The following is a 20,995-nucleotide window of genomic DNA, read 5'->3' on the forward strand; positions in this document are numbered from 1 at the left end:
CCAGGAAGTTGTCCTTGACAGACTCCAGGAATCTCCTGGATTGTCTGCCATCCGCCATGCCACTATTCCAGCAGATATTTGGGGGACTTTGAGACAGCAGATGATCTCCCGCTGCTTGAGGTGCACCTGCCCCGCACACTTCCTGTAGGGATGGCAGAATATGACTCCACCAATCGATCCCCTTCCCACAATCCCGGATGCTCCTCAGCCTTTCTACTTCCTCCTTTAGCTCTACCACCTGGCTGAGCAGATCATCCACCTGCTCACACCGCACACAGCTGGCATCCCGGCTGCCCTCCTGCAGCAGTGACAGGGCCAGGCATTCTCTGCAGTCTGAGACCTGAACTGCGGCGTGGACATTCATGCTATCAGTCTGAGTCTCTGCGCCCCGCCGTGTGGTGACCACGGTTGCACCTCGGTGTGTCCGGAGAGCAACGACCCGTTAAGTGCCCTGTTAAGTGCTAAGCCCCCTCCTATACGGCACGGTGCCCCGCCCTGCCTGCTCGCTCACTCGCTTCACAGTGATAACAGCCCTCCTCCCTATGTAGTCCCGTGAATGGGTGGCTTATGAATTCCTCTTGTTAAAACAGCCCACGTGATTCACGCACCCTGACGGCTCCTCTCCGACCCTGAGGCTTTTTCTAAGCAGGGCGCGTGGATGCAGAGCCGTTGCCCTGGCAACACCCGCTTCACGCCAGCCGCTCTCGCGAGAGCTGCCGGGCTGCTCTGTTGTCTCGGGGCTCCCCGGATGAAGGAACCGACCGAAACCTCCCTGTACCTCGCGGTCAGTCGCTGCGCTTCTGGCCGGGACAGCTCCGAAGCAGCGAACCTCGGCGATCAAGCTGAAGAGAGGCTTGATCAGAGGAGGTACATTCTCCTTGATTGTTCTCTTCTGACTAATGTACTTTTAGAATCCCTTACCATTTTACACCTCACCAGGTGCTTTTCCATCTGTACTTTGGCTTTCCTCATCCCATCTCTATGCATCTGGACAGCATCCCTGTATTCTTCCCAGGCCACCTGTCCCTCCTTCCACTGCCTGTATATCCCCTTTGACCAGCAGGCCCTTGCTTAGCCATGACAGCTTCCTGCCTCTTCTGCAGGAGAATGGAGATCTCTTATGCTCAAAGAGAGGTCCCCTGTAGTTAAGAAGCTGAGTCCTTCTTAATGCTGTCCTGTACACAGTGTTTTCTCTTTTTTTCTTATTTTCTAAATAAAACCAGATGATAATAGATAAAGCAAACGTAATCCAGACATAAACGGTATTCTACATTATGCCAGCTTTATATATATACACTGTCAATCAGCTGTTTTCAATAAGGTTTGAAGTGGTAAGTTTAAGAAATTGCCAAGAACAATGCTCCAGAATTTCAGTTGTGAGTGACGAGCTCTGAACTAGTACACTGGCACTGCAAATCTCTTCACTTCATGAGGCTCTTCTTGCTCAACATGACATCACACTTGCTAAGAAACAAACTCTTTTTCTTCTTTCAAATTCTGACACGATCACAGAGCTGAGGTTGGAAGGTGAAGCTTTTGAGGAGCACTGTAATTTACCATAGTGTCAATTCTGTGCTCTAAATTAAGGGTTACAGTGACAGTAACTATTGAGAAAATTAAGATGCTGGCATGGGAAGTCTTTCTACTGTGGCAGAGTATTAAAATTTCGCAGTACAAGTATTCAGCATTAATAGATAAATTTCAAACATCAAACTAGATTTTCAAACTAGAAATTGAAAGAGCATGTTAGAACATGAACTGCTGCACTGAGCAGATAGTGCTGTATTCTGGATTTGAGTGGAAGTTTTCACTTTGATTTTCTTTCAGGGAATGGTTACTAATTCACAGTTATATAGATGAAATGTGCTATATATTATTTCATTAAGTGGTGTACTATTAGAGTAATGAGGGGACTTTGGGTTTCATTTCAGCCAAATTCAGTCTTGCTTCTCCAAAAGGGATTTGCTCCTTTAGGTATTATATGAAGGAGAATAAGCTCTAAAACACTAAGATGTTTATGCCTATCTGTACATTTCTCATAGGTCTGTTAGTCAGTTGCTTTTGTAATGCTACCTTGGGTGGGACTCTTTCTCTAAAGGAGAAGGTCTTTTCTCAAAGCAGGCCGAAGTAATGATTTTGCCATCAAGCCAAAATGAGGCAACGTTAAGAAAGATATTTGGTTAGTGCAAAGTAAAATTTAATTTCAGACATTTTTTCTTTAATGAAACATTATATTCTGTTATTGAGATATATTACATTAGCATAAAAATAGCTTTTGAATGAGACTATCAGTATTAGTAACCATATATATATACTTCATAGTAGTTTATTTATGCAGCTGAGGCAATGCAGACAAAAATAATTGTGAATAAATATTATTTTGTTTACTGCACCATTAAATTATATTATTTATTTATTTATTTATTATTATTTCCAGACCATCAAGGCTTGTTTTAGGCTTAATATATTTAAATTAAACCTTTGTAAGTTGCTTCAGAATTGATGTCCTACATACTGCAACAGAATTTCTGGGCTGTCTTTGTGTGTGACTCCTTCTGAAATGGTGGATCTTGAAACTCAGGAGACAGCTCTGAGGAGAACTTGGTATATGAGCTTGTATGCTCTCTGCTTTAATAATATAGGTATTCTTTTTGGCAGCACCAGAAGGGAAAGTTTTTCTGTTATAGATTGGTTTTGACTTGTATAGAACTCATCACACCCATATTCATGCTCCTATTTTTTTCTCATTTGTGTTAGCTCAGAAGTAGATTGTGAACCTCTGTAGGTAGTCAGACACACAAAATCCAGACTGAAGTCTGAGCAGCTCTCTTTGGCTTCTTTTTTTTTTTTTTTTTTTTTTTTCTCCCACCATTTTCCACCAGTTAAATATTTCCCTCTACAGGGTCCTGTTGTAATCATAGGAAAAGGACAGAAATTACTTCAGTGAGAAACTGAGGGGAGATCTTACAGTGATGCCATGATGATTTCAACAACTGAGTTTTTCAATTCCACATCATTTTTTGCTGACCACAACTGTGAATAACATCCTACTTATAAGGGTTTCATCAAAAAAAAAAAAAAAAAAAAAAAATCAAATGGAGTTTCCTTTTACTGCAAGTAAAATATGCTTTTTATCCTCCCTGATCACTTTTTTTTTCAGAAAGATCAATAGTGAAATGTTGCTGGCACACCTCACTGATTTGACTTTTTTTTTCATTACTATAGTGTGATTTCACTGGTTTTAGAAATCACAGAATCACAGAATGGCCAGGGTTGGAAGGGACTTCAAGGATCATGAATCTCCAACCCTCCCGCCACATGCAGGGCCACCAACCTCCCCATTTAATGCTAGATCAGGTTGCCCAGGGCCCCATCCAATCTGGCCTTGAACACCTCCAGGGACAGGGCATCCACAACCTCTCTGGGCAGCCTGTTCCAGCACCTCACCACTCTCTCTGTAGAGAACTTCCCCCTGACATCCAACCTAAATCTCCCCTCCCTCAACTTAAAACCATTTCTCCTTGTCCTGCAATATTTAAATCCTTCCAGAACTATCAGGAAGAAGAATTGGTTGCCAGCAGTGAGAGGGAGGTGATTGACCCCCTCTAGTCAGCTCTTGTGAGGCCCCATCTGCAGTACTGCATCCAGGCCTGGGACCCCAGCACGAGAAGGATGCAGAGCTCTTGGAGCGGGTCCAGAGGAGGGTCACTAAGATGATCAGAAGAGGGCTGGAGCACCTCTCCTATCAGCAAAGGTTGAGGGAACTGGGCTTGTTTAGCTTGGAGAAGAGAGGGCTCCAGGGAGAGCTCACTGCGGCCTTCCAGTACTTGAAGGGAGCATATAAATAGGAAGGGGAATGATTCTTTACATGGGTGGAGAGTGACAGGAGAAGGGGGAATGGTTTTAAACTGAGACAGGGGAGGTTTAGGTTAGATAGATAGGAGGAAGTTTTTCACACAGAGGGTGGTGATGCACTGGAACAGGTTGCCCAAGGAGGTTGTGAATGCCCCATCCCTGGAGGCATTCAAGGCCAGGCTGGATGTGGCTCTGAGCATCCTGGTCTGGTGGTTGGTGTCCCTGCACATAGCAGAGCGGTTGAAACTAGATGATCATTGTGGTCTTTTTCAACCCAGGCCATTCTATGATTCTATGAAGAGGTATATAAACTTTGTAATCAAAGTTTAGTTTTGTCTTATCTGTCTTGTCATCTCTGGTCCATGTTTTGCATCCTTACTAAAGCTGAATATGTCCCATTACTTAGTCATATACAAAGTACTTATCAGAATAATAGAATGCCCTACACCTAACATAGTTGGTAGCAGTACAAACTGCGGCTTTAATTTGTATTTGTGCTGTAACAATTACTTATTTTACGTTTTGCCATAACAGTGTTATACTGCTCCTATACACACCATAACTGTAAAACATACTCTGCTTCTACATTCATTTAAAGAGCAACTACTTGATAAGTACAAAGTAATTAAGCAATAAGACATGACAGGCAGTGCATTTCTGGGGAATTATTGCACTTCTTAGATTCCTTGAAAGATATGAGGCTAAAGGTTGAGTGACTTCAGTCACCTGAAAAGTGGAATTACCTCCCAGAAATGCATTGCTTACTATAGTTTATTGCTATTATGAAATGGAAATTGTGAAATCAAAATAGGAGGAAAAGATTAGATCTATGCATTTATGGAGGATTACTTATAGAAGTATGACATCACTGTCAGCTCTATATGTGTCGAGAGAGTTCTTAAAGCCGTTTCAGAATTAGCACGTGAACAACAGGGCTCATCTGAAACTGCTGCTTCAGCAGTCTTCATTATCATCTTTACCTAGACTGGCCCCCCAACATTTCCCTGCAAAATCATTTCTGTATTCTCAGTACAGATTTGTCTCTGATACTAATCACACTACCTCAGGAGGTGTGGTTATTCTGAAATAATCATACCCCCTGGAGGATTCGAGGCATTTGGTTGCTTCCTTGCCTTGTAACACCCCAAGGTCATTATCTCATGATAATCACATCTCCTGGAGTTGCCTTATTGCTTAAGTGTAACACTAAATTTTAATTACAATGAAATAGAGCTCTTTTGGTAGTATGTACAACATCCTGTGTGCACAAAGCCAGATGGAAGTAATGCCTGGCTTTTACTGTAATAGCATGTGGCGGGTTTGTGCTCCAGTGCAATAAATGATTATGTTTTTGATAAGAAAATCATTCCAAACTGAATCTACACTAGTGTCCAATGTAAGATGGGCTTTTAATATTGTTTTGATTTGTTGCAAATTTAATTCCAATTAGAAACATACCGTGAAGAAATACACTGATAACTTTCTACATCTCTTAAAGTAGACACACTTGCTACTGAATTGCACTCTGAGTTTGCTGAAGATGGAGAGTATAATGCTCATCTCTTTGGACATTTCAAGCAGTCATCAGTGAAAAAATGATGTCTGCTTTGAAAAATTAGGATCAAATATGATTCAGAATTTCTGTTTCTTTCAAAAGACTCAAAAAAAAAACAAACATACCAAATCCATGCGAGAAATGCATTTCTCATTTTTAACTCTTTTCAGCTCTGAAGTTCGAAATACCATCACAGGGCCCATCTAACCAGAGGTTTCTTGAGAAAAGGTTAATTTTGTAAAGACATTTAAAGTTCACCAAAGAAGAGAAACTGTTATAAAATTATTTTGCTTAAGAAATTAAATATATGTATTTATTAAATAGTTTTGGTTGTTTCCACAGCAAGATCTTACAGATTTTAAAACACTTCCTGCATTAGCTAGAGAAGTTATCATGTTTTATATTTACCAGATCTTCAATAGGATGTTATACTTGGAAGTATTAAAAATGCACTTCTCCAAATCAAATAGATGAAAATATATAACATATGTGAAAGTCCAATAATTTAAACAACCACTACAACAAAAAGAAAACATATAAAATAAAAAATACCATATCTGTTGGACTACATAATGCTGCTGAAAGCATCACACTTATAAATGATTCTGCACTGTTTTGATCTCAATTAGAACTACAGCTGTGTTTTGAGGCACTTACAGATACATTTGCTGTTCATTCTTAGTGAAGCTCTTGACATAACACTGCACTACTGGGTGCTTTCAATGCTTTAAGAGTTCTTATTCTTCTGTTATTCTTTTTTAGACATTTACATCAAAGACAATAATACAAAATCGTTTGTGAGGATAATCAGACTCCATGATCACAGTTTTTCATGTTTTATTTTGTTGATTTGTCTTTCTGCACTGCAGCTTCAACAATTAAATGTTAACGCATTTAGCACTTGAAGCTGCATGTACTGTCATGTTTATTGTTCTTAGCATAACCTTTATTTCATTATTAAATCAGCGTGAAAATAAAAAGACTGTTCTCTGCTATGATCTTAGTTTAGGTGTGCTACTTAAAGTGGAGTTCTTAGTTAATTGCTTATAATATAAAGTTTCAGACAGGTTACTCTGCCTCAGCAAATCTCCCTGCTAATCAATTTCTTTTGTCCCATCCAATGACACCTTCTTGGAAATCAGTGACCATTTTCTGACTGACTAGTTAGAAATTGATTTTATGAAGATAATAAGCTTCTACGTGGTCTGTTAAATGAGTGGCTCTCAAAGAAAGGAGACCTGATTGGTGTTCTCCATCAGGAAATGAGGAAATGTTTCATAATAAGGAAAAAAAAAACCTAACAAAATATCATTTTGTAGTAGACCTTCCAGGACTGCTGTGTGTGAGAGATGTTACAAGTTAAATTGAATCAGTTTTTGTTTCATTACATTTCATTCTATTGGAATTATTTTTTTAACACATTTTCAATGTGAGAGTCTAAGTCTTTCCTCATATATCATGATTTTCCCATTGAAATCAGTAACTCATTTCAGGAACAGTTAGTTTTAACCTATTAGAAGAGAAACTTGTTTTCACTACAGCTGTGGGAGTGTGGAAAAACAGGAAAATCTGATCAATCCTTCCGATACAAAATTAGATTGATTCTGCAGTATAGGACAATGAAATTTAATTAGGTTTCTTCTGTGCTGAAGTTTGCAGTTCAGAGAAGGATCATTATATTTTCATAGTATTGATGATTAATTGCTTAATAGAGACTAGACAGAGTTACTTTGGATACTCTGTTCAGGATCACCATAATAACAATAATAATAATAATAATAATAATAATAATATAATGTAGCGTTAGGAAACCAAATTATTAACTGTTGCACAAAGTGGCTATATTGTGAATATTTCACCTTTACCAAAGCTTCTTATCTTGTTCTGCTCTTGTGCATAGGTCAAATTATGCACTGCTTTGTGCTAGTTTGACAAGAACTAATGTGGATACTTAAATATTTTAAAGGCTGCACATTTCAGAATGATAAAATACTCAACTGCTTTTCCTTTCCTGTTGAATTTGTGGTTAATGGTAAAACAGTATATATATTTTTTTCCACTAGTAATTTAACAACAAACACTAAAAATCTTTTGAGGAAAATCAAGAGAGAAAATGTTCAAATAAGGCCACATAATAACACTTTCTAACTACAGTTAGTTTTTATTCAGCCATAAAATCTATCTTTCATATAGAAACTCACTTACATGTCTTACTTCAGTGAAGGTTATTTGTAGACTGAAGGTCTTTTCTTGTCAAGATATGATGAATACCATGTGTGAAGACAGAAGAGCATCAGGACCTGTATTAGCCGGAAAACCCACTGATCTGTGAATAACCTAAAAAAGAAAACCTGAAGATTAGCAACGTCGCTTTTAAGAATGATCCATCAAATTCAACAAGCAGATTCACAGAGATGAATCATCTAGTTCCTTTTATTCCAACAATACAGTAAAGGTTATTTCCTTTCCTTACAAATAGAAGTTCCAAAACGAAGGGAATAGAGACTTACAAGTCTTTTTCAGTCATAAGGCAATGATTATACATTTTTTGTGTGGTGTGCTTTTTAAAAATTTATTTATTTTTCAAATGAAGTAGATATGGGTTAACCTATCCAGTACACAGCTAAACAGCTGTCAGCTTCCATTTGGACACACTATTTTTAGTGCATAAAAAGATGGTGATAGATGGATGTTAAGAATTTTTTTTTTTCAGTTTCTTTAATTGATATGAAGACATAAATAAATTTAAGTATGGATGTAATATAGATCTCTGTACATGCAACAATATCCTGTTTGTACTTACTGAGGATCACAGAATCACAGAATTGTAGGGGTTGGAAGGAATCTCTGAAAATCATCTAGTCCAAATTACGCTAAAATACGCTACTCTGAAAGTCCCTTCTATCTCTTATATTTACAAACTGGGAGATGCGACACTGGAGAGCAGCCCCTCTGAAAGGGATTTGGGAATCTCAGTCAACAGCACATTGGATGTGAGTCAACTGTGTGCCCAAGCAGCAGGAAGGCCAAAGGTATCCTAAGATTCATCAAACATGGCATTGCTAGCTGCTGGAGGAGAGTGATCATCCCAATCTACGCTGCACTGGTGCAGCCTCACCTTGAATACTGTGTGCAGTTTTGGGTATCAGAATACAAAAAGGGCATAAAACTATTAGGGAGTGTCCTAAGAAGGACTACAAAGACAATGAAGGGTCTGGAGGTGATGTATGAAAAGCAACTGAAGTTAGTTCAAGCCAGAGCAGAGGAGACTGGGGACAGACCTCATGACAGCCCATAGCTCCTAATGAGGGTAGTGGAAGAGCAGACCTGAGTTCTGCTCTGTGTGACAGCAACAGGGCCCAGGGAACAGCATGGAGCTGTGCTGGGGGAGGGGCAGCTGGGGACTGGGGACAGGGTCTGCACCAGAGGGTGGTTAAGCACTGAACAGGCTCCCCAGGGCAGTGGTCATGGCTGTGTGCTGCAGAAGTTCAAAAAGTGCCTGGTCAGAGCTCTCAGACATGTGGTCTGATTGTTGGGTTGTTTTCTGTGGAGCCAGGAGCTGGTCCTTGTGGGCCCCTTCCACTTCAGGATATTCTGTGATTCTATTAGTCTTTGTAACTAAAAAAAAACTGGAAAGGGGGGAAATTCCAGTGATTGTAACAAGTTTAAAAAGTGAAAAAGCCATGAAATATATGTTCCATGGTCATCTATCATATGTGAACGTAGAAGACGCTGTCAATAGTGCTCAAATGCAGGACTGCAGCAAAGTGAAGAACTTGAATTTGGCAGTGAAAGTCTATCTGCATCATTGATTTGAACTTTAGTTTAAACAGACACCCCTTCAATTTAATTTCCCATTCTGATGATGTTAAAGCAAGCTTGCTACTAAATAAAATGGAGTTAAAGAGACATGTTGTTTGATATAGCAAAACAATGAAACAATTTAATTAGGTGATAATGTTTCTGGCACTGGAGTATACACAGCAATAAACTGCTTTTGCAGTTGATTAAATGCTGAAGTGAAGCAGAGCGTGAAATCTTTCTCCCAGGATTGAGCTGCCTCTGGATCTTCCCATTATCTCTGGATCTCCCCACTCCTGAAAGGCAGTGGAGCTTGCTAACGATGCTCTTGTGATTCTCATTTACAGGTGTTGAGAGTGAAGCTTTCAAGGATCCAGGAGGTGAGCAATGGCTTTATCTATTTGATTTTTTACATCACTATGTTCCTGCAGGCAGTTCCCAAAGAGACTTCTTATTCACTGGTTCCCTCCCTTCTGCTTTCATATGCAATGCAGTGAAGGTATAGTAATACATCCTGGGAGATACAGGCACCGAAAAGAACACATGCCCAGTGGCGGGTTCTGTCCTACAAATTTTAAATTCCAGGCAAGAGTTTGGTTCCTTAGCTTCCTCTACTTTTATTAGTAGTGAAGTATGCAGAATAGCTTCAGACTGCCTTTGGAATGAGAAAAACAACTGAAATTTTAAGAATGGAAAGCTGCTCTCCTTCTTCAGTCTGTTTCTGAAACAGAACCACATTTTATGATAACCTGGACTACAGATTATTATGAAGGATTTTGATGACCACTGTTTAAAAGCTCTTTAAGGATATTCCAAATTATCTTTTTTACTCTGTGGAAACCTCTACTTATTTCCTATAACATAAGTTATATAAAACAAAGCCAAAATTCCAATTTGTTTTGGTACATTAAGTTGTTGAAATAACATTTGTATTGGACAGTATCCATTTCTCCCCCCAACTTCTATATCCTTTTCCAGAGGTCCTCTCTTTTGTCAGTACATTACTATGGTGTAGAAACATTTTGTAATAGAACACAATAAAAAAAATATTCTCAACTATAATTCTGAAGAAAATATTTCTTAATGGAGATCATTTAAATTTCCTGTTTGAACTCCTGTGGATGGATGCATTTCCTCAGAATTCTGCAATTTGCTATTAAAATACTCAGCCGAAAACTTCACTTCCAAGAAATGTCCTTGGTTTGGCCATTACATAATTCAGTACTTCTGAATACTTCTGGGAAGCTCTGAAGTTAAATTTTTATATTTAAAAGTCTAATTGCTAAGTTCCTAGGTGAGCTTTTTAAATGCAAATTCAGTACATCAACCACCTCTATTCCTCTTTCATTCCCATGATCATCAAATCAAGCACCCCTCTGTCAGTCCAGGCTTCCTTCAGATTTGTGACCTGAACTGAAATCTTAACAGCTCTTCCAACAATTAAATCTCTGACAAAAGCTTGTATTTCTTCACCACAGAATGGCATGTTCAACAAAATGGCTTCCCTGGGGCCCAATCTCCATCTTTAAACAAAAACAGTTCTGGTTCTCTGGAGACATTATATTTATTGAATGTAAATGTCATAATAGCGTGACAGGTGTTCAAGCTTGTCTGAATTTTGCGATCTGAAGCTCTAGTGTCCTACTGCCTGCCCCACAATTAATCTTATTGTCTTCATGGGGTCCCAGGGTCTATCTGCCCAGATAACAAGGGGCAAAATGACCTGTCAGTTAAGCTTAGAAAAGTGCTAAATCCTGGAAGAGCACTTAAATCCAGCACTTAAAAGGACCTCCTGTACGGAATTGCCTTCCCTACATCTCAACATTTTCCCTAGATAAGATGATGGAGAAAGGGCAAGAGAAAAATCAAAAAACAAACTTAATAACACCTTCCCTTCCAGAGGCTATGATTTATAACAAGATTTTGAGAACATTCTGAACCTATTTCATGATGAATTACAGTATACCTTTACAAGTGACTGCTAAACCAGGAGTTCATGACGGTACTACTTGTGTTACTCTCATACCACTCCTTGTTCTGCCACTAAAATTTAAAATGTGATACATACAAAATAGATCTATAAATTTATATAGTAACTATCCCAACAAATGCAAACTCATTCTGAGTAACCATAAAATTACCTTCTGTTATCTATCACTCAGTGAATTATAGTTTCATCACTTACAACAGCCAGCAAAACTGAATAACACTGCCTGCCTACTCACTATTTCACTGTTATATTCAGTGCAAGTGCTGCAGCTTGCAGAAAAAAAGAATAAACAACAAAAAAATTAGAGTTGAATATATGGTGTGGTAAATAACGGTTGTGTTATCAGCTCTGCACTGAATGCAATTTTTTAAAGTCAGTGTCTATCTCTTTAGCTTTTAGGTTAAACCACAAATAAATCAGTATAATTTTGGTCTCTAGATATGCCAACTGGGTTTTTACATTTATGGAACATTCCTTTATCAAATTACTTTTATTAAACACTGAAACTGAATAAAATACACAAACCACATAGGTTTTAAGTGGATACAAATTGATACAACTGTTTATGTGACAGAGTGCTGGAAAGGATAATCTCAGTGTCAATAATAAACTCTGCCTTTAGTTCCTCCTGTCAGGTAAGGCAGCTTCTCTACTATTGTTGCCTGAAGTGGAGGCTGATCACTGTCATGATGGCATAACTTCTTGCCATCACAAGTCAGTGCCAAAGCCATAAAAAACCCACTTCCTTTTTTTTAGGCTGACATTTTGGTCACGAGAAGTCTCACGCTCTCATTAACAGAGGTAGGTACACTGCTTTGTGGTTTTTCTGGCCCATCACAGATAAGTGTTAGAGATACGAACACTGAAACATCAAAGGAAGATGTAATTAACATATGCAGATAAAAATTACAGATGGAAGACATTCAGTAATTTCATGTATGTTTGAAATTTTGATTTCCTGCTCATGAACAGAAAAGACCAAATGCATCATCTGCATTATTTTTCACTCACTTGCTCAGTCTAGGTAGGAACATGAATGCTGCACGTGTTACTAGGATATGAGCTGGTACAACAGAGAGCCTTGCAATGGATCTAGAGTTTCTAGTCCTGCCTTCAAACAGCTTTTCTTCAAGAAAAAAGGAAAAACTTGTGGCATTTGGCTCTTAGAGTCTGCATTCTCAACATATATTTTATCTATATTCTATTCCTCAGAGCATCTACTGTAATCTTGTTTTTCTCTAAAACGTGATAATAAACATTTCAAGCTGAATTTAACGATATATCTAGAGCTTATTCATTCAACATGTGATAAGAACCTTGCCTGCTATTCCAAATTTGCAAATAGAGCTTGACATCAGTCAGAAATCTAGGTCTTTTAACGTTAACATTTGAAAATTGTGAGCTGTCTGCTGTAGAACTTTCATGATATGGTCTTATAAACAAATAAACTGGAAGGTCAAGCTGCCAGTGCCTTGTATACAAAGAAGAACAAGAACGTGCTCTCTGAATAAAACTAAAAGTAATGTTAACTGATCTACTACAAAGCACCAGGAATAATTTAGCATTTTAACCAAGCAATTGAAAGAGCAGATGAATACTTCTGCTACACAATAGAGGGCTTAGACGTTTGGGCAGTGAACTTCCATAACCCATACTTCTTTTCATTTTAATATTCATGTTTATTATCCAAATAGCCTTTTCTTATAATTTAGCAAAGCTCATTAATAAAGCTTGAGACAGGCTCAAAGGATGGAGGAAAATTCTGACATTAAGATAAAATGCCCATTACCAACTCTATTCTGATTGTTTGCTGTAATGTAGACGACTTGTATTTACTGCACAGAATTTGGCCTCTCCTTTCAAGACTGCGTATCTTTGCTTTATTATGGTCACTCCTTTCTTGTTTCTTCTTACTTGATAAATCCAAATCTCTCTCCCCCCTCACTTTTTGTATCTTTCCATTATCCTTGCCTCAGTGTCATCCCTTTTATGCTTACATTCAGTGTTACTGCTTTGTTGTTTGTGGGGTTTTTGTTTCTTAGTACTTATTTTTATTTTTAGAAAGAGAAAAGGAAAATTGAAAGAGCAAAAATTTGTTTTCAAAGCTACTTCCAACTATTGCTAATTTCTTGTCAGCTGGTATGTTTTTACATCCTTTTGGTTTGTGTGGGGTTACTGTTTCTTGATAGTCAAGATAATTAAGGATGAAAATTCTGTGAAACATGAACTGGGCTGTTCTAATGAAGGACACATGCAATGCCTCCACAGTAATATAGTAGCAACAGGTAATTAATTCTGAACTTGAACAACATAATATCTGTAGCATTTGGACAAATCAGTTGTCAAGATTTTATGTTTTTTGTTACCAGTATTCCACATAATAACATCATGTAAAGCACTGGGAGCACTGTAAGAGCAGAGCAAGTCTGAGACTGCCTCATGAGACTGAATGTGTACATCTATGGGGCTGGATGGCACGCATCTCAGGGTTCTGAAGAAGCTGGCTGAGATGGTTGCCAAGTTGCTCTCCATCATATTTGATGATTGAAAAGTCATGGCTGTCAGGTAAGGTCCCGGGTGACTGGAGGAAGGGTCACATCACTCCCATTTATAAGAAAGAGAGCAAGGAGGAACCCGGGAACTACAGGCCGGTGAGTCTCACCTCTGTACCTGGCAAGATCATGGAACAGATCCTCCAGGACAACATGCTTGATCACATGAGGAAAGGGCATGTGAGCTGAGAGAGCCAGCATGGCTTCACCAAGGGAGGGTCATGCCTAACCAATCTGGTGGCTTTCTATGATGGAGTGACGGCATTGGTGGACAAAGGGAAGATGACCGATGTCACTTACATGGACTTGAGCAAGACCTTTGACATGGTCCCCCACCACATCCTTATCTCCAAATTGGAGGTCTGTGGATTTGATGGGTGGACCTCTTGATGGATAAGAAATTGGTTGAAAGGCCACAGACAGATAGTGGTGAGCAGTGGTTCTGTGTCCAGGTGGAGGCTGATAAGGAGCAGTGTCCCCCAGCAGTTTATCATGGGACCGATACTCTGTAACATCTTTATTAAATGACATCGACGATGGAATCGAGTGCACCCTCAGCAAGTTTGCTGATGGCACCAAGCTGAGTGGTGCAGTTGACACAGTGGAAGGAAGAGATGCTGTTCAGAGGGACCTCAACAAACTCATAAGGTGGACCTGGCTGAATCTAATGAGGTTGAACAAAGCAAAGTGCAAGGTTCTGTATTTGGGCTGGAGAAATCCCAGCCAAATATATAGACTGGAAGGAGAAATCCTTGAGCAGCCCTGCAGAGAAGGACATGGAGGTTCTGATGCATGAAATACTGAACATGAGCCAGTAATGTGCTCTTGCAGCTCAGAAAGCAAATGGCATCCTGGGCTCCATCAGAAGAGGGGTGGTCAGCAGAGACATGGAGGAGATAGTCTCTCTCTACTCTGCCCTCGTGGGGCCTCATCTGGAGTACTGCATCTAGGTCTAGGGGAGCTGTTGGAGAATGTCCAGAGGAGGGCCACGAAGATGATCAGAGGGCTGGAGCACCTCTCTCACAAAGATAGGCTGAGGGAGCTGGGCTTGTTCAGCCTGGAGAAGAGAAGGCTCTGGGGTGACCTCACTGCAGCCTTTCAGTACCTAAAGGGAGCCTACAAACAGGAGGGGAGTAAATTCTTTACAAGGGTAGAGAATGGCAGGACATGGGGAAATGGTTTTAAGTTGAAGGAGGGAAGATTTAGGTTGGATATCGGGGAAGTTCTTTAGAGAGAGTGGTGAGGTGCTGGAACAGGCTGCCCAGGGAGGTTGTGGATGCCCCGTTCCTGGAGGTGTTCAGGGCCAGGTTGGATGGGGCCCTGGACAGCCTGGTCTAGTATTAGATATGGAGGTTGGCAGCCCTGCATGAGGCAGAGGTTTGGAGCTTGATGATCCTTGAAGTCCCTTCCAACCCAGGCCATTCTGTGATTCTATGATTCTATGAACATACTTCTTATGGTTAAATCTTTCAAGCTAAGAAGGAATTTATTAAAAACCAAGTTCTCCGCTTTTGTCAGAGACTTTAAGGACTATGCCTGTTGAATACTCGTCCATATATTCAGAGAAAAAATTGTCCTACTTGTTGGAAAATTGAGAAGATTTTTAAGCGTCGAATGGTCTGCATATTTAGCTCTGAAAAATAATGCCTCCTATTTATTTCCGTGGAAACTCCAGCAGATAAAAAGAGCACAATAACACAGTCCCCCTTTTCCCCTGCCATTCTGTCCTGCAGCGCGATGGTCCGAATGGGGGAGACATTCCTCAGCTCATCCCTTTCTTCAAACTGTTATGGGGAGAGGTGAATTAATTCTCCTTTAATATCTTTTCCTATAGCACGTATTTCTCAAATAATGGCTCTGTTGTTGCCTTTATTTGCTCTACAGTTGCCCACACAGTCCGTCTTTCATCAGCCTGAACAGATGGAAATCAGAAGGCACCAAATCCAGAGAATCTGTGAGTGTGATAGCACAGTCAAGCCAAGATTGGCAGTGTGCTCCATGGTCTTCCAGCTGGTATGGGGCCTGGTGTTAACGTGTTGCAAGAGAGAGGTTGTCTTCTTCTGTGGCCTGACCCTGAATGTTGGAGACTTCAGCTCTGTGTTGTGATGTAGCAGTCAGAGTAGCTGGTTTGCTCAGGTTCCAGGAAATTCAGAGGGATCACAACTTTATATCATTCCAGTGTTGCCACCATTGTTTCCAACTCACTGAAGATGATACTCAGTCCTGTTCATAGTTTCTGGGTCATAATCCATCATTTTTGTGTGAATAAGTTAATTGAGACATTCTTCATTTCATAGCAGTTGTGCATGGTCATCTGGAACCTGACTTGTCTTTCACACTGATGTTGCCAATGCTGAAATGCACCACCTCACTGTGCTCACATCCACTGTTTGGTCTCCATTGTTCAGTGAGTGTCAACCAATGCCAATGGGTGCAGTCTGCATGGAGGAATTCAGTGACATGCCTTTGCTTCGTATACACTTCCATGTCTGATGCCATTTTGTGAGATTATCCCTCTGCTGCCATCTGTTGCACGGCAACAAAATGTAACTGAACATTGTTGGGAAAGTCCAGCATTCACTGACACATCACCAACATCCACTCTGACATTGTGGGCCAACATAATAAAATAGGAGACATTACTTTCAGGGAAACCCTCATAAATATTAAACAGCTTCATTGAACAGAGTTGTGCCTCCATTTTAAGTTAATCAGTCCAAATAGTCTTCGTAGGCCTTGATATGTTTTCCACTCATTTCACCATTGTTTTCTGACCATCTGTTCTACAAAATTATATTAGGAAGAGGAGGGATATTATTACAGTTTTATCTGTATTAATAATAATAAAAACAAACAAATGAACCTCTTGCACAAAACACCTCATATGTGTACAGTAATATTCTTTCACCTTCCAAAATACTTGCTGAAATACTCCTTGCTGCATCATAATCTCAAAGTCATGTGCAGGTATGCAACTCTGCTGTACTTAGCAATATACATAGAAATCATCTTGTGTCAGTGCTCTGACCCAAACTCTGGCCTTTTTCAGGTCAGATGCAAAATAAGATAGAATTCAATTGAATTATATTCTCCAGTATTCAAAATCAGTAGAGATGCTTGTAATATCTAGTTAATATGTAAAGACCTGGCATACACTTGAAGTGTATCTGTAATACAGAATTACTAATTACAAGTGCTATCACAGTGCAGCTGAAAGGTAAATTTTGTGAGTTAGTGTTTTTGTTTGAGAAAAACTTCTGGTACTGTTTAGTACCGTGGAAGTACACATTATATGTTATATTTTATCTTTTGATTAATCTTTCTCAACCTACCTTCATCTGTCTGTCTGTTTTGTCCACTTAGAGCTTTTAGAGGAAATGACTGATATTTTACCTGCAGCTAATGGGACCTAAGCTAGCTTTGATCCTTTTGAATAAAAATAAGATTCATACCAAACGTGAACCATATTTTCAGATGAATAAGTAAGACTCAATAGCATCACTGAAAACAGATGATCAAGAGTACCACCCATTTTGTACCTCCCTTGTTTCCCAGTGGGAAAAACCCAAAGACAACCAGCAAACCAACTCTGCTTTATGGTGCACGCAAATCTCCAGACAATGCATGCTATGAATTGGATGCTATGTATGTATTGATAGTGTAACATATCACAGACACAGTAATTTCCTTAAAGAACTGATGTAGTGTTTAATGTATCTGAAGAATGCCCTTTTAATGCTGTAACAATACTGGAGATCCCATGACAAATATCTGCCAGCCTAAACAAATTTCAGGCATGCATGGGAATGATGAAAAATCTTGAAACAAACATATGCTTTCCAGTGAAGTGTCAAAGGTCTTTTGTAAGTCAGTGTATCTTAGAAAAAGAGGAAAGTTTTAATCAGGAACTGAATTGAATCATCTCGCAATGATGTTATTTGATTTTTGTGGCTCACCTTGTCCTTTAGCTTGCTTTTTCAGAACTATTGCAATATCCTCAAAGTTCCAATGGTACAACATGTCAGTATCTGTTATTCTGGCATAATTTCTGATACATTGATGCTTATCAATGTAATCATGTAAGGCTCATCTTCCAAAGGGAAACAAGTGAAAGATCATAGCATCATATTTCACAGTAGAGTGGCTGTCATCACAATATATCATGCGCGTGTGCAAAGGTCATGCTGTAAATCTGTTTTATTAGGGCCAAATTCTTATTGCCCCAGAACAGGGAAGAAAGCAGTACATGAGGGAATCGCTAATGTTACAGAAGGCAAAGAAGTCACTCCCCACAAGCTATGTAACACAGCCATTGCTCCCTCTTGCTATATATTTGTACCATATTGTCACGGAAGTGTCTAGATAATCTGTGCCCGTGACAGGGGGCAGCAGGCCTGTAGGCCCCCTGGCCCAAAAATGGGAAGGGAAAAGGGGAAGGGTAGGGAGATGGGAGCTGGCCCCAGAAACAGAACAGCAGCAATGATCTAAGAAGAAAAACTTAATTTTACTAAACATGATATTGGAATGCAAGATAACACAATATAATACAATATCATTGAAATTGAGGCTAATAAATAAAATGAGAGAGAGAGCATCCGAAACTGAAAAGCCTACTTTGAACTGAAGGCACACAGTTGGGAAGCACACCCACACACTCCAGGCAGTGAGCGAGAGGAGCCAGAGAACAAGATCCCATGATTTCCTCCCATGGCTTATCTTCCTCTCTGAATGTGAAGTGCCCTGGGATATACAGTTCTTCTCTTCTGAGAACCAGGCATCAGGAAAGTTGTCAGTCCGTGGAACTGGAGTATTAACTCTTTAATTACCTGTGCTTTACATGATGTTATGATGTGGAATACTGATTACAAAATCATAAAACCACGATACATATAAAAGAAAAAAAATTTTCTTATAGACTCTCATCTCCATAGAACCTCTTGTATTGTGAGATATAAATCCATTCAAAGGTAGAACACTTTTAAAGTATGTTCTGTTTTCAGCACAGTTTATCTCTTTTTCTCATCTCTACAATTTCTCTAGTCAGTACCATCTAAGTGCTGGGTGAGATAAATATTTCTATTAAGAGGAAGTTGTTAAAATGATAAAAATTTATTCAAGCAGTAATTTTGGTGATCTTTCCCTCTCTGCTTGTGGATCTGGGTCTGCAAGATAAAGCACAGATTTCCATGTTTCTTCTCCTTTATTTTACAGAGTATATATTTATATTTAGTAACTGTGGTTGCAAGCATCTTAAAGTTAATATTCTTCTCCATTCTCTTCCAGACTCTGCTGCTTGCTTGACTCAAATATCCAGTTTTAAAATTTATTTATAAACATCTGACAGCTGACCTATTTCTGTACTGAAGGGAGCTAGTCTTTAGACTTGTTATTAGGAAGATATTCTTTACTGTGAGGGTGGTGAGACACTGGAACAAGTTGCCCAGAGAGGCTGTGGATGCTTCCTTCCTGGAAGCATTCAAGGCCAGGCTGGATGGGGCTGTGAGCAACCTGGTCTAGAGGGAGATGTCCCTGCCTATAGCAGAGTGGTTGAAACTAGATGGTCTTAGAGGTCCCTTCTAACTCAAACCAATCTGTGTTTCTAGGATTCTATGTGACACTAATGAATGTTTCAGAGACAATTTTGCAGTCAGAGTCTAGATCAGACATTATCAGAGATAATCATCTTGTTATTTCTCACTTTGTGCTTCTGTTAGCTCATGTCACCAGTGGGAATTGAGTGGACTGTTACTCAGGCGTTGTTCTTCAGTAAGGCATTTGAATCACAGTCACTGATTTAGTCACATATCCATAATCTCGTTTTCCCATTGGTCAAACGTAAAAGAGGTTAAGAGCCCTTTGACTTAGGTATTTCTGTAATGACTGTTAAAATCAATTCCAGCATTAAAGTCTAAGAATGAACAATACATTGAGTGGAAAATTGATTAAATGGTCAAAGAACAGCCCTATGTGGCCTCGTTTGCTTTTCCAATTAGTGCAGATGTCACAAGTAGTCCAAGTGGCCCTCAAACCTTCACAAAAATTGTCCTTGAAGCTTTGTCTTTTTTTTTTTTTTCTGAGGCTTTCTTTTTGAAAAAAGTTGATTTTGCATTGAAATTATCAGTTCTGTGTATTTTCTTACTCCAGATTTGCAAGAAAGTAACAATTCAGTAACGTAAGACGTGAATTGCGCTTTTAAATGGTAAGACTTTTGGGAAAAGAAAATGAACATGTATACTTCTGAAGGATTTGATTTTTTTTATTATTGATGAATTCCCTCTTAGTTTGTTTCTATTCTTTGGGAATGATAGTTCATGCATGTATTTTCTAGAAAACAGCTGACAAGGAGATAGCTGATATCTGCAGCTGTCTCAAATTGCTTCTGACCAGACTTCCTGGGTCCGCAGGTGAAGAAATGATGGGAACATGTTTGAATTCATTTAGGATATCTCCAGTAAGTCATGTGATTAAGGCACTTAATTGGAATTTAGAAGATCTGAGTGTAATTCCAATCCCAGTTCTTCTACAGGCATACTATTTGATGCTGAGAAAGTCATTCTGGAGAGATTTTTCATGAGCTTTTAGCACCTGCCTAACTCTGCTCCCATTGACTTCTACATAAAAAGAGTTCCCAGCATATGCCATGATATGCCATGTAATATCATGCTATATTGGTAACCTCTCACTGTGTTGTTTCTTAGAAACTAAAGATAAAGGAGGATGAATAATAAATTCCTCTTTCATTGCTTTAAATAAAAATTATAGGGATTGCATTAATTTCAGTGTGCAAATATGTAGGAGAAACATAGGACTGTAACCTTAGCACTGCTATTTCTCTCTGCAGTTTCTGTTTGCCATGTAACATTCATAACCGCAAATACTGAGATTGTCTCTTCATTTTAGCCATGCAAATAATTTAGTTATAACAGACAATAAGTTTCTTTTAAAATACTTTAATGTTTTACTAATTTAATGTTCCCTGGTCAAATTCTTTTTTTTTTTTTTTTCATTTTGCCTTGTAGTCTAAATTTCCCTTGATATTTGTAATTATATTTTATTGTGATTATAGTGCAACATGCTGTATTTCTCAACCAGCTGACAGTGAACTAGAATTTCTATCTAATGTATTATTAAATGTAAAAATAAAGACACATTAAGATCTCTTATTTATTTCATTATTTTTGCAAATTCAGAAATCAACTGCTTGATTAAACTTAATGCATTAGAAAATATATCGTTCATAAT

The 20,995-nt window shown here is 39.0% G+C and overlaps 1 long non-coding RNA gene across 1 annotated transcript in view; it reads left to right on the forward strand.

Annotated features, from left to right (window-relative positions):
- The first annotated feature begins 742 nt into the window (after positions 1-742).
- LOC116236708 (uncharacterized) overlaps positions 743-20,995 on the forward strand; it is a 30,268-nt gene continuing 10,015 nt past the window's right edge. Inside the window, exons 1-2 of the long non-coding RNA XR_004168610.2 lie at positions 743-867; positions 9,559-9,591. This is a non-coding gene — a long non-coding RNA (uncharacterized LOC116236708). The remainder of the gene's footprint in view (positions 868-9,558; positions 9,592-20,995) is intronic.

The sequence above is a fragment of the Phasianus colchicus genome, chromosome 1 (genome assembly GCF_987193195.1).
Source record: "Phasianus colchicus chromosome 1, bPhaCol1.hap1.1, whole genome shotgun sequence".
In the NCBI taxonomy this organism is placed as follows: domain Eukaryota; kingdom Metazoa; phylum Chordata; class Aves; order Galliformes; family Phasianidae; genus Phasianus; species Phasianus colchicus.